Source organism: Lagopus muta, chromosome 16, assembly GCF_023343835.1.
Source record: "Lagopus muta isolate bLagMut1 chromosome 16, bLagMut1 primary, whole genome shotgun sequence".
Classification (NCBI taxonomy): domain Eukaryota; kingdom Metazoa; phylum Chordata; class Aves; order Galliformes; family Phasianidae; genus Lagopus; species Lagopus muta.
This window is the reverse complement of record NC_064448.1, coordinates 11,995,047-12,007,581: the sequence shown is the minus strand read 5'-3', so window position 1 is coordinate 12,007,581 and position 12,535 is coordinate 11,995,047. Positions and strand designations below refer to the sequence as shown.

General features: G+C 44.4%; 1 long non-coding RNA gene across 1 annotated transcript; it reads right to left on the bottom strand.

Moving 5' to 3' along the window:
• Positions 1-283: 283 nt before the first annotated feature.
• Positions 284-9,231, bottom strand: LOC125701433 (uncharacterized). The gene is made up of 5 exons (XR_007380243.1): positions 8,971-9,231; positions 8,537-8,594; positions 7,890-8,117; positions 6,902-7,059; positions 284-372 (listed from the first exon to the last, which is right to left on the bottom strand). It is a non-coding gene; the product is annotated as an uncharacterized LOC125701433 (long non-coding RNA).
• Positions 9,232-12,535: the final 3,304 nt, after the last annotated feature.

Genomic DNA, 12,535 nt, shown 5'->3' with positions numbered 1-12,535 from the left:
CTCTCTGGGCAGCTGTTCCAGCACCTCACCACTCTCATAGTAAAGAACTTCCCCCTGACATCCAGCCTAAATCTTCCCTCCTTCAGGGAGGCCTTTTCAACCCATGCCATTCTATGAACACTCAGGATCTCTCCATGCTCTTCCCCAAATTCAGCAAGCCCAGGAGCTGCAAGAATCAGTATTAATTCCTGTTCCCCTAAGTCACACTGCCTCTCTCTTGCATTTTAAGCAGCCAACTAACAGAAAACTATTTGTGCTGCTTTACCTGCAGGTACAGCTGCAGCAGGGGAGGACATCTGAGAAGCTCTGCAAGGAATTCACTTTCTTGGGAGCATCCACTTTTCTTGTGCAGCACACCAAGCCTTCTCCATTCTGCATCAAAAATTAGAGAAAATTCAGTATTTCTGAGTTATTGGCAGTGAAACTGGGGGCAAAAAAGGAAGAGAAAATGCCTTTTTCATTTTTCTTCCCGTTATAGAGTGCTACAAAATTATATCCTCAGAGCCATGAACAACAGGAAGGTAGGACAAGGTCTGATTTGAAACAGTAGAGTGAATAAGATAATAACACAAGTGAAATAATGACAGGGATGTTGGAGAAGTGAGTCAGATCAGTCGGATTCTCTTCCAAGCCCTGCCACCAGATCACTATGTGACCTTGCACAAGTCACTTCATCTGTTTGTGCTGAAAGTGGCTCATCTGCAAAACTATATTTACCTTTGTTAGAAAATGCAGGGATTTATAGATACAGAACGCTGAACACGAGCCAAATACTGCTGCCATCTTGCTACTCCTGGCTTTCAATAAACATGTCCCTAAAAGGATAATCAAGTACCTGATAGACAATGTTCAGAAACTCTTCTAGAAGAAACTGGACCAAATATTGACTATAGAGATCCTCTCGACTCCAGTGGAAGCCAAGTGTTATTTTGCAAAAATATTCATGTTAAAGTTGATTTTATGTAAAGCTGATGCACTTTTTTGGGTTTTTTAGTTTCGTTTTATAGTTGTTTTTTCCCCCCACAACATTGAGCAAGAAAGCAAGATGTGAAAAAGAGCAGCAAAGAGAAAGGGAGAGGTAATCAGAGACAAACATTTAAAGTGCCTTTTCATGGGATTTCTCATTTCTGGATTCCTTACACAGTTGCCCTTTCTTTGACTACATCATCTGGTAGTTTTCCCACCCTTAATAGTCAGGGGTGCTTTTAATGGCCTGTTTTCTCCAGGTTTTTTTTTTATGGCATCTGTATAAAACAATCCAAGGAAACTACAGAATCATCTCTCCAAATTTCTCATCACGTCATTATACCAAAATCAACAGAAGCATTTGCAAGCAGGTTGGATTCAAAGCCTTCCAGAGAGGTCCCAATGTCCCACCTGCACCATCACGTCCCTGCTCTGCTGCTCAGGAGTTCCTGCACACAGCCATACCACTCTACAGAGTTCTTGAAATCGTCCTCCTATATTTCTCTGAAAAATGACCATTCCCTTAAAATACGGCACCTCCTCTTGTGGCACACTGTGATGTGACTCAACGGCACCAGAGTCGCAACTCATATTTCCACAGGGTGCCAGCATCTCAGCATCAGCGTGCTGCTGGCGCTGGACTATCATTTGTGCTGTAATTAAATTGAATCCACTCCTTGGCTTGGCTTTATCCCTGAACAATACCAGCGTTTGAGTAATACATTCTCAGGGCAATAATACATCACCTGGGCGAACCCTGGCCGTGATGTATTGGCGCAATACATCAGAGTGCACTCCCGCTATAAGGATCTATGGGCACCATACATCATCAAGGTGAGGCTGAGTGGTGATGTATGGCTCAGAAGATGGTACCGTGCAGCAGTGGACCAGGCCAGGACCAAGGGGATAAAGGTTGGCACAGCCATTAGCCGATTCTCCAGTGCTATAATGCTGGCACTGACCCAGTGTCTAACTTTAGCTCCTTATTTATTTATCTATCCCAAAGCATCCTACCATTGGAAGCGCCTCTCCTCGGATGCATCATTCTCACAGAGGTCTCAGGGGACTGCTGGTACACAATTAGCAAGAGTATATTCTCAGCTTGATGTGGAGAGGTTTAGCCCATTAACACTAATGGCAGCTGCAGCACCAAAGCTCTGTATATCACAGGAGACACGGACACACGCGCACGCTAAGCTTTGTGCACATCTCACCCATTCAAGAGGCACCTGCAGATTATTGGGAATAAAATAACCACAGAAAATTGCTGGAAGCAACCACTCCATTGTTTTCTGATAATTACTTTCAAAAATATAAAAATCGAACATATAGAAAATAGAAACACAAACCCATCCAGCACACGGAGGCAAAGCCTTGGCCAGCCTGTAGGACATGAGGGGCCATGCAGAGCTCATTGCAAAGCATTGCTGGAGTGCCTGGGGGCACGATCAGCTCAGGGAGTAGTGCTTTAACCCACTGAGGCAGAAAGGAGGCAAAGCAGCATTTGCTGACAGAGTCCTTCCCTTCACCCCTTCATTTTACAAGCAGCAAAATGAAATTTAAGTATAGAGCAATATAAGGCTCAGTAGAGACACTTGGAGATGTTTGCTCAGGAGAAAAATGGCAGAGAATATCCCTAAATGAGCCCCAAACACAGCTCTTAGTAAGAACTCGAGGAAGATGCCCTTGCCATGCATCACTGGAGCCTGCACCTGGGCACAGTCATCCAGTGCTTTGGACAGCAATGTCCTGGGGAGCAAAGGTGGCTAAAACCAATCTCTGTGCTCCATACAGAGTCACTCGAGGTCTCACATAAAGCAGACTTATTGCCCCCATGAAAGAAATAATGGAGCTAATAAAATACTTACATCCTGGCCAACACCTCTGCCCAGCCTGGCGAGCCCCCAGGGGCAGTGAGTGGACAATGAGGCCAACTTATAATGTGTCCTCCTACCCCTCCAGCTCTGCAGCATGCAGCTACTGCCCCCAGAGACCACCACAAGGAGACCATCCTCACAGCACACAGACATGAGACTGGCACGGCCAGGGCTGCTGCAATTTGGGCACAGCCCTGTGCAACTGGCTGCCTGGTTGGTAGCACGTGAACACCTGCTTTGCATCTGCATGAAGAGTTCAAGGCTGGCAGTCATTAAAAATATAAGCACAGCTGCTTCCCTCCAGAGATATCCTCAAATCAAACAACCAAGATAACTTTCTGAAAGAAAAGAAAGGAACGAGCTCTCTTAAGGCACTGAGTGAAATAATTTCTCAAACGCTCAATCTAGTTTTTGAAACAATCTGGAAATGACATTCTCATTAATTACACACCATGTATCTGGAAAATGACAGCACTACTGAGCTGACAGTGACAAGAAATCAGAAAATAGCTTGTGCAGGTGAAACAAGTCACAGACAAACCTTCACCTCTATATGGAGGGGACGGCCAGCACTGCGAGGGGCAGCACTGCAGAATGCCCAGAGACCTTTTCTGCAGCAGATCACAGTGGGTAAAGGCACCATCCTGACATGCACAGAGAGAACTTCAAGCAGCATTTCTCCTTTAAAACCCAAGACAAGCTCAGCCCGGACAAGTCATTCATCTTTGCTTACTCCTTGAGCTGCTCTTGGTGCAGTGATTGCTTGCTGGGGCTGGGAGCCTCCCTGCCATGCCATAGACCAAGAGAAAAGTCAGAGGTCTTCCCTGGGCTGACTCCTGAGTAAGTCAGTGGGAAGCAAATGTAAACCATAAGCACTGAAGTAAGTGGAAAAAAACTGTTTGGTGTATGCTTCCACAACGACGGAAGTCTTTGCAAATTCATAAAATGGAGAACATGAAAAGCAGCAAATCCTCTTTAAAACAGGAAGGAAACCAGCTAGGTGAGCAGGAAAAACACCCCAGTAGTTAATGTGCTAATGTAGGACCTGGAAAACCTGAGTTTACAGGCCTGCAGTGGACCCATAAACTTCTACATGCTATCATTGAAACTGGAGAACTGCACTTACCCCAAAAAACTCAGGAATTGCTTACAAGAACTTTAGGAATTGGCTTAAATCTCACCAAAAAGGGAAAACATGCCTGTTTGATGGAAGCCAACAGCAGAAGGCAGGAAAGCTCACATCACCTGAAACCACAGCTTGCAAGGAACCCGAGCTGCCCAGGAGAACCAAGCTCACAGCTCCATGCAAAGCAACCAGTCCCTTTCTACTTTCTCAGCATACAAGAAAACAATACTCTGACCTACAGTAACAACTAAAGTTGCATCAAAAAACTAAAGTGACTTGAGAGCCATTTCTCTTGCTCCCTGGAATAATTTACAAAGGGATTTTTGCACCCAGGCAGAGCACGCAGGCAGGTGGCTGTACCCAGGAGCAGTCCATGCAGCCAGAGTTTGTCTTGGCAGGGAGCTGCTGGCTTCCTCTGCACACAGGGAGCGACCTGGTTCCGCTCAAGAGCTGCTTGGTTTAGGAACACACACCTTAACAGGTTGGAGCCCTGCAGACAGGCTGCTTTCGTGAGAGAGGGCGTGAAAACAGATCAAAGTTTCAGAAGAAGTTTATTTTAAAGTATTTCCTACAGCCCGGCAGATTATATTTTTAAAAGTTCAATTATCTTCTGATAAACTCACCAGCCAAATTAGGAAACTAAGTACAATTATTAAAGCATAAGAGAACAATTTCAGATTTGCTTCAAGTGCCAATTCAAACTTAACAAGCACACAGATCCTGCCAAGCAACTCCACACAGATCACTCAGCTTCATTTCAAACTAGAAGACCAGATGAATGCCTGGGATATGACTTACATTTATTCTCATGTTTTTAATCAAAACTTACACAGCCCTTTTAGCTGGCCAAACCCAGAACCAAGATTTTGTAGAAAGGTATTCAGTTTCTCTATGGAATTGGGGGATTTGAGCAACTCCGTGCTGAGCTATCAAAGCAGTGCACAGAGCTTACCTCCAGTGTGCAATGCAAAGTCTGAAAACTTGGAAGAAATATTCCACATACTGCAGCGTTTTGCAGAGCAATCTTTTATCCAGATGCTATCCCAGCAGCTGGACTGATCTCCTCAAGAACTCTAGTACAGTTAGTTGGGTTTTTTTTCCTGAAGAGAACTTCTAAACTCACATCTTGTTGGCTAAGAATTCCAAATTCCCATTCACAAAGCAACCAGCAATGCACCCTGCCATATACCCTATGGCCATGCACCCAAGTGAGCATGGCAGCTAATGTCCCACTGCACACACACATTCATCAGAAGGGAGAAGATCACAGCTGAGGTTTTTCAGGAGTGGAAAATTCAGTACGCAACAGTGCTGCAGGTGAATTTTCATCAGACACATTTAACCTTACATATCTTTGCATTTTCTCTCTTCCTGTGGGCAGTGTGGGCTCCTGGACATCACACCTCAGTGGCACTAAGGAGGAGCAGTGCAGCTGCTGACCACCAGTCATGAGAAAATGATATCTAACAAAGGGAGTTAGCTCACCAGCTCAGTTTGTGGATTACTGATACCATCACGTTTAAAGGGCAAAGGCCAAAAAGTGCGAGCACTTGCCTTTAACAGGGCTGCCAGATATACCCAGAATAAAACATACTTTTTAGCTGCTTGCCTTTATTAATTTTTGAGGCCCATATTCCAAGGAAAAGGAAAACGTTCCAAGCTGACAACTCCTCCCAGCAAGTTACAGAAAGGAGGTATTTAGGGGAGAACGTGAATTCCAATTCCTGCTGGAAAAACACACTCCTCTTGCAGCGATCTCTGTTGTTGTATTTTTGTATGGGGGTTAAAAAAGGTTTGATTTTGCAGTTTAGCATGTTGAGGCCTCTCAGTGCTCGCTGTCGGAGGGTGCCGACTACCCAACTTCATTCATCAAAGTGTCACTTTTCTGACAGCCATTAATAAATATACTGCCAGAGCCCCTCACACCTGGCAGCCATGGCACACTGCAACACACCGCTAACCTAATTTGCTAATTGCTGCTTTCCCCATTAATTTTAGTCCTGTCTTGTTTGGTGTTGACATGGAGGGAAAAAGAAAGAAGAGTGGGGAAAAAAAGTAGGCAAGAAAGTAAGTGTTGGATGATTCCTGATTATTTCTTCACTTATTCTTCCCCCTCCATCACCATTTACTTGGGGATATCAGCTTCCTATTTATGCTTGCCCTTTTGGAGAGGACTGGGAACAATGGCAATTTGGGCACTGCAGTGTGAGGACTTCACAACCTGCACACCATGTGTTACCCACATAGGAGCCCAGACTCTGGCTCTGCATTTCTCCCTGCCTCCCCCTCCCCCCAGCCCCTCCAGAGCTCCCAGCCTATGGCTGCATAATACTGGGGCTTTGGGTGCTTTGTCTCCCAGACATCATCGGTCTCAGCTTCACCACACTTCACACCTGCCAAAATCCCTACTCTGTTAATTCAATTCCTGGCCACTCTCAAGCGGACATCACTCTGTTCCATTAATCATGTGATTTTCTGATAAATATCCTCTTCAAGGCCCAAGTACAGCCCAAGTCCTTTGTGACTAAGCTGGACTGAAACGCAGGTCTCCAGCCGAGGTCAATTAAGACAAGGAGTACCAGACCCATCAAGCCTTCAGGCAGTGATGAATTATTGTTGCAGCGCTAGTAAAAGTCTCCCTGCAGGACACTCACCAAGCTGTTGTACTTGGACCACACATTGGGGTCCATATGCTCCAAAGCTTTTCCTTGCCTGATTAGGTCTAGTGACGACTGCCCACACTCACTGCTCCAGCTCTGCCTCCCCTTCTCAGGAGCAGAGTACCTGGGATACTGGGTAACTGGGGGACAGAGTTGCACAGCCATCGCTTGGCCACCAACGCTTGGTTAAGGACACAGACACCTGCGTTCTGAGGAACTTTCCAGATCATTCATCCTTTGCCCTAATTAATGCAAGAAAAAGGTGCACTTACCCCATAGGTAAGGCCTGGGCGCATGCTCCTGTCCCCTCAGCCAGGCAGCTTAGGTCCTTCTTTTTGGGTAACCAGAGCTTCCCACAGCCAAGGCACTCAGACCACAATCACGCAAATTGAGGAATGGTCCTGAGTCTGGGACAGCATCCACTGCCAGCCTGTGCCAAATACAAGAATTTTGAATGCTTCCTTAGCACTGGCAGAAGAATGAAAGTGCTAATGGTGGCCAAATTCCACCTTCAGCAAGGGATTGCAGTCTGCTAAACCCACAGTGAATAACCCAGTCTCAGCACAATCCAAACACAGGGTGTGTTTTAAAATTGCTTGCAATGAGACAATAGTAGATATGAACAGAAGTTATACTTCTTCTGAACAGACTTTAGTGCACAACGCATGTTTTTCCCTAAAAGAAGCAGAAGGTTTAAACAGTTTTAAATCAGATAATACTACAAGAAGGGTCTAAAATAATAGCTCAGACTGTTTTGAAATGATGAGTTGACAGGAAAACCCTTCTTTAAATCAGGATTACTATGATGATACCAGGGGATTAGCACAGGTCTGGAAGCAGGATGCAAGCAAACTTGCCAGTTCCGGACATCAGACATTTTGATGCCTTTGAGCCCTTTAGCTATCTGACACTTAAAACTGTGCTGCCCTGGCACAGCTCTGCTCCCAGCAGTTTCCCTGAGTTCTCCCTGAGCCACAGGTGAGATCTGGCTGCATTTCCTTTAGCCCAGAAGGGCCGGGCTGGCTCACCTCACCCTTATGGCTCTGCCAGGAGCAGGCCCCACAGGCCGGGCCTTCCACTTCCAGGGGCCTTACAAGTCAGATGCACTGTCCTGTTCCAAATGGAGTTAAAAAGGCCCGGTAAAAAGTAACAGCACTTCAGCTTTTAGCCAAAAGCTTTCATTCACGGCCCTTTAAAGTTAAATTTACTGTCTGCATTTAGCAATGTCCCTCGAAACTCCCTCCTGGCTCAGAAAAAAACCTGTGTGCAGTTCAGCTGTGCTGCGGCAAACAAAACGCTTCATCCCACGGATCCAGCTATGCATCTGTCTGCCCTTATTTAGGTCTCCGCGTCTCTTTATTCCCTTCAGTGTTCAAACAGCTCCAAGCAAGCAGACAGCACAGCTCGTCCTGCTCCCCACTGCTCAACTTCCTGCAATTGCTGAAGAGCTGATCACAAGCAGGAAAGCCACCAACACGTCTTTTTCCCCTGTGACAGGAATGGATACAGCTTTATAGAGCTCCCTGGGCTGCGTCTCCCACTGCAGGCAGATCAAGAAAAACTAGACAGCACAGAGAATGAGTAAAATGATCAATGCTCTACCCCGGAGTATGATAACTCCCATTTTTCAGAAGTCAAGGTTAGCTCAGGGCTTTAACTGCTCTCAGGATCACCCCTGCCCTTTGAAGAACCAATTCATTTCCTTGCAAAAGCCTCAACGTGCCCTGACCCATCACACCACTGCATGTGCTACATGCTTTCTGCACACACACAGCCTTCATGCTGAAGCCAAGAAGGTTTTCCCCAAAGAAAGTTTTATCAGAGTGAGTACATTTGCTGTTAAAAAAAAGTTTAGAGCATTTCCTAACGAAAGAGAAAATAAAGGAAAACATTCTGTTGAAAAATACCAGGTCAAATGGAGAGGGAGTCCTTTCATCTTCCATGCTCTGGGTTGGTTTTATTACACTGTGAAGCCATTTTACTGAATTAGTATCATAATCATGGCAGTATAATGGGGGTATGGAGCACTGCAGCATGAGCCAGATCCCTCAGCTGGTACAAACCAGCATGGCTCCATTAACTTCAGTGGAGCCAATTTATATCAGCTGAGGATCTGCCCTTTAGTTTTTACTACAGGAAAGCCAGACTACAAATGGGAGAAACCTATATTAAAAACAAATATCTTCAATCACAGCAGCAAGAACGCAGAAAATATTGGCTGAGTCAACTTTTATAGCAATATTTTCTTTCACTCCCAAGTGCTCAATTTTGAACACTCCCCTATAAAATTTTCCAAGCCTAGAGCAACTTTCCTCCTTCCTTTGGTTAAAACCCACCTCACCTGATGGAGGCAACAAGGCTCTGGAGATGCTCAACTCCTTTCCAGAGCAAAGCAGGGCTTAGGGAACTGGTAGCATCCCTGCACTGAGCCATCTCAGACCTGCAGCCAGCCAGCAGGGCAGTTATGAAAATGGAGATTGGGCCACAAAACATCTGCTCTCGTTGAGAAGCGTGACCCTTCCCACAAGGAGAAGGTTACTTTACCAGCCCCTTTAGGAATGCCACTGGGTCCCTCAAATGAAAGCACACTGAAGAGCTCAGGGCCCCTCAGCAGCCTTACTGTAAGCACCTTTTGTTCAAAGCCCAGAGCTGTTAATTAAAGACTGGTGATTAATGATTAAACTCCACGTGGTTCCCATCTCAGGCTTAAAAAGTCCTCAGGATGCTGACTTTGCTGAAGGTTTCAGTGTGAAGTTCTGGGATGCAAGGAGCTATTTATAGAGAAGTCCATCAGAGTGCTGAAAGGAAGTGCTCCTTCCACATAATTAAGAAGGAAAAAAAAAAAAACAATTTCCAAAAAGCATAAAGGTCAAATATTTAGATTAGGTAAAGATTAGGTAAATAAGCCAGTAGGAGCTGCAGCCAAAAATGAGAGACTGTTTGTGTGTGTGCTTTCCCCAGCTGGGCACGTTCAGCTCTTGGACTCGGGTTTCTATAGCAAGTATTCTCTCCCAGGGAGTTCTGAATTCATTGTCCATAAAGATCATGGATCCTCATGCCATATTGCATTCATGAATAATGAATACAAAGGATTTCTACATGCAGAATCCGACACGTGGGTAAGGACAGCATTTACTCAGCCTGTTTGCACCCCAGCCTCTCAATGCACCCAGCACAGCCTGAGTGGCACAGGCTGTGGAAATGAGAGCTGGAGATCTTGGAGTTCTACGTTGTTGTGGATGAATGCTTTTGGAAGTTTTGAAAACTGTTTGAAGTTTAAATTATTTTAAGACTCTGGTAATATAAATAATTTGGGTTCCTAGTTTTTGGGCTTTGCTGACCCATGACAGGCCAGGTTTCTTTCCTGATTATAAACTCTTTCTCTGACCACATTCAATTAAAGAAGGTTGATTTTTCCTATGAATGTTTGGAAAAAACCTCTCTTCTTACAGAAATGTATATACTAGAACTTTCCCAAAACCTAATAGCTCTTCATGGCACTGAATAGCTGAGTACTGTACCAAGTCATACAAATGTTTTCACAGCTCCTCATCTGCTTCAGCTCAGCAACCCACAAAATGTAGGAAATGATGGTTGGAAGGGCTCTCTGATCCCACCTGCTGCTCTGAACTGTTGCCAGCATTAGGCCAGGCCAGGCCATGGTTTTGGTTCCACAAATAAGATGAGCCACTTTGTCCTGTGCTACACTCATACTGTTATTTCTTAATCAAAGGCAGCTGTGCTGCTCAAGCATGATCTACCCTTCTTAAACCCATGCTGATTTTTTCTGATTCTCACCTTGTCCTTTCAAACCCACAGGTTTGAAGCTCACCTTTGGGTGGATTCTCTCTGATCCCATAAATTCAAATACTTCTCTGAGAAGTCCCTAAACATTCGTTCCTCCTCTTTTGGCTGCCCTTTTCCTTCCCATGATGGTTTTGACAATGCACCTTTTCTTTGGTTTCACAACAAATGTATAAACAATAAACCCCTGCTGAAACACCGTATTTTCAAAATGCAAGTTAAAACAAATCAATGTCTGCTTACATAAATATTGTCAAGTCTGAGTCCCACTGCCACCATTTTACATTTTCAAGTGTCCCTGTGGAGCAAGAATTTTTAATTGTGGTTTTGGGTGTTATCCTTCCCTGGCTTTCAGTCATGCTTATGGGATGCACGTTAGACATATACTTCCATTGAAAACTTAGGTAGGAAATCTCAGAGCTTAGTTATGCCATATCACAGCACTGTATATCCTAGATAGCTTGCATAGGTTTCAAGAGATTGCAGATTATTTTTATCCCCTTTTGTCCTCGATAGTTAGCCAAAAAAAGTGGGTACTTGCAAGTTTTTCTCTAGCGTAAGGGGAAAAGAACTGACAGTGGAGTCAAGGAGCAGATCCTGGCTGTTCACAAAGGACATTGGAAGTGCCTTGCTCTCTTCCATGGCATTAACTGTGAGAAAAGATTGCCGTGCAGAGCTGCTCACACCATGGCTCTTCTGATCAGCACTCACATCCAAATCCTCCCTCTAGTTTTTCTGACAAAATTATTTTCACAATATATTTTGCAATGCTATCACTTTCCAATTTCATGGTCTTTCTACAAATATGGTTTATAAACCAGTCCGTAGCTTTTCCATATATTCCACATGTGCCTGTTTCATATGCAGAAATATTTTGGGGTTTTGGCTGGTGGCTGCTATCATTTGAGCTATGTGGTTTCAAAAATGTCTTCTCACAACTATCCTAGTAAAGGAGTGGCACTTCTACTTAGTCCGTAATGTTACATGACTGGAATTCATTATATGGTTTTCTCTGCTTTGCTTTAGCTTGTGAAAGAATGCATTTGCAACACAGTGCCCCGGGCAGTTCATCAGCACCAGGGCTCAATCCCAGCATGACAGACATTACAGAGTCATGGAATATTCAGAGATTATATTAAGGTTACAGACGCTGTGTGTATATCCTTATCCGTCCTAGTGATAGTTCTCCTGGCTCCATGATTAAGATAAAAAGTGCTTCCAGGGATAGGAAAGGAAGGAAAGGTGCCGTTCGTGGTTAATTAATGCAAGTCCTGAATACTAAAATGGGATGAGTAATGTGTCTTTTGAAGTTCAGCCACACGGAAGGAGAAAAATCTCACATATGGGTTTGTCCTGGTTCAAAGCTTTAACTAAAAAAAGGCCTAAAAAGACATGAAATAAAATCCCTGGTCTAGATAAAAATGGCCATTTATGTTTGATCTAAGATGTCACAGGTCCAAAATTAGGCTAAGGAAGATTCCCTCTCTTTCCAGTCCTCCAGGACATATGCAGAAACTGAAGTCCTCACTGTGTGGTGGAAAACAGAAGAGTGAAAACACAATCAAGCTGCTCATTTTTCAAAATAGGTTCGACTTGAATTACTCCTGTTTCCAACAAATAGCTCTGTACTGTCAACAGGCTGATCTGTGACCACCCTTTCTGTGGACCCTACAGGAGGACAGCAGGTTTCAGAAGAATGAGGAAGAAGATCAGGCTCTAAACCTATGTTTCACTCAGACTGGGTGTTTTTGAGTACGGTCCAAAAATGTCAGAAGAAAGGTAACCTACTGAGCAAGTCTGTTACGTTTTGACAGAGAAAACTATCTGCTACTACTAGTGCAAAGATTCAAGAGCTTTGCATGACCCACAGAGCCAAAGAAAGCAAGCATAAGTTACATTAAAGATCTTAAACTGAGTGTAAAAGAATAACACTTCACATCAGACATATTCCATGGACATGTTCCATGGACTGCCATTCTGAAGTAAATCCAGCAGCTCTTTGGAAATCAGTGGGTTACTCCTTGTTTAACTGAAAGAAAAGTTTTGCCTGATGCTCTTAACAGTTGTAGCGGAACACAGACATCTGGGTCCAACTCCCCACT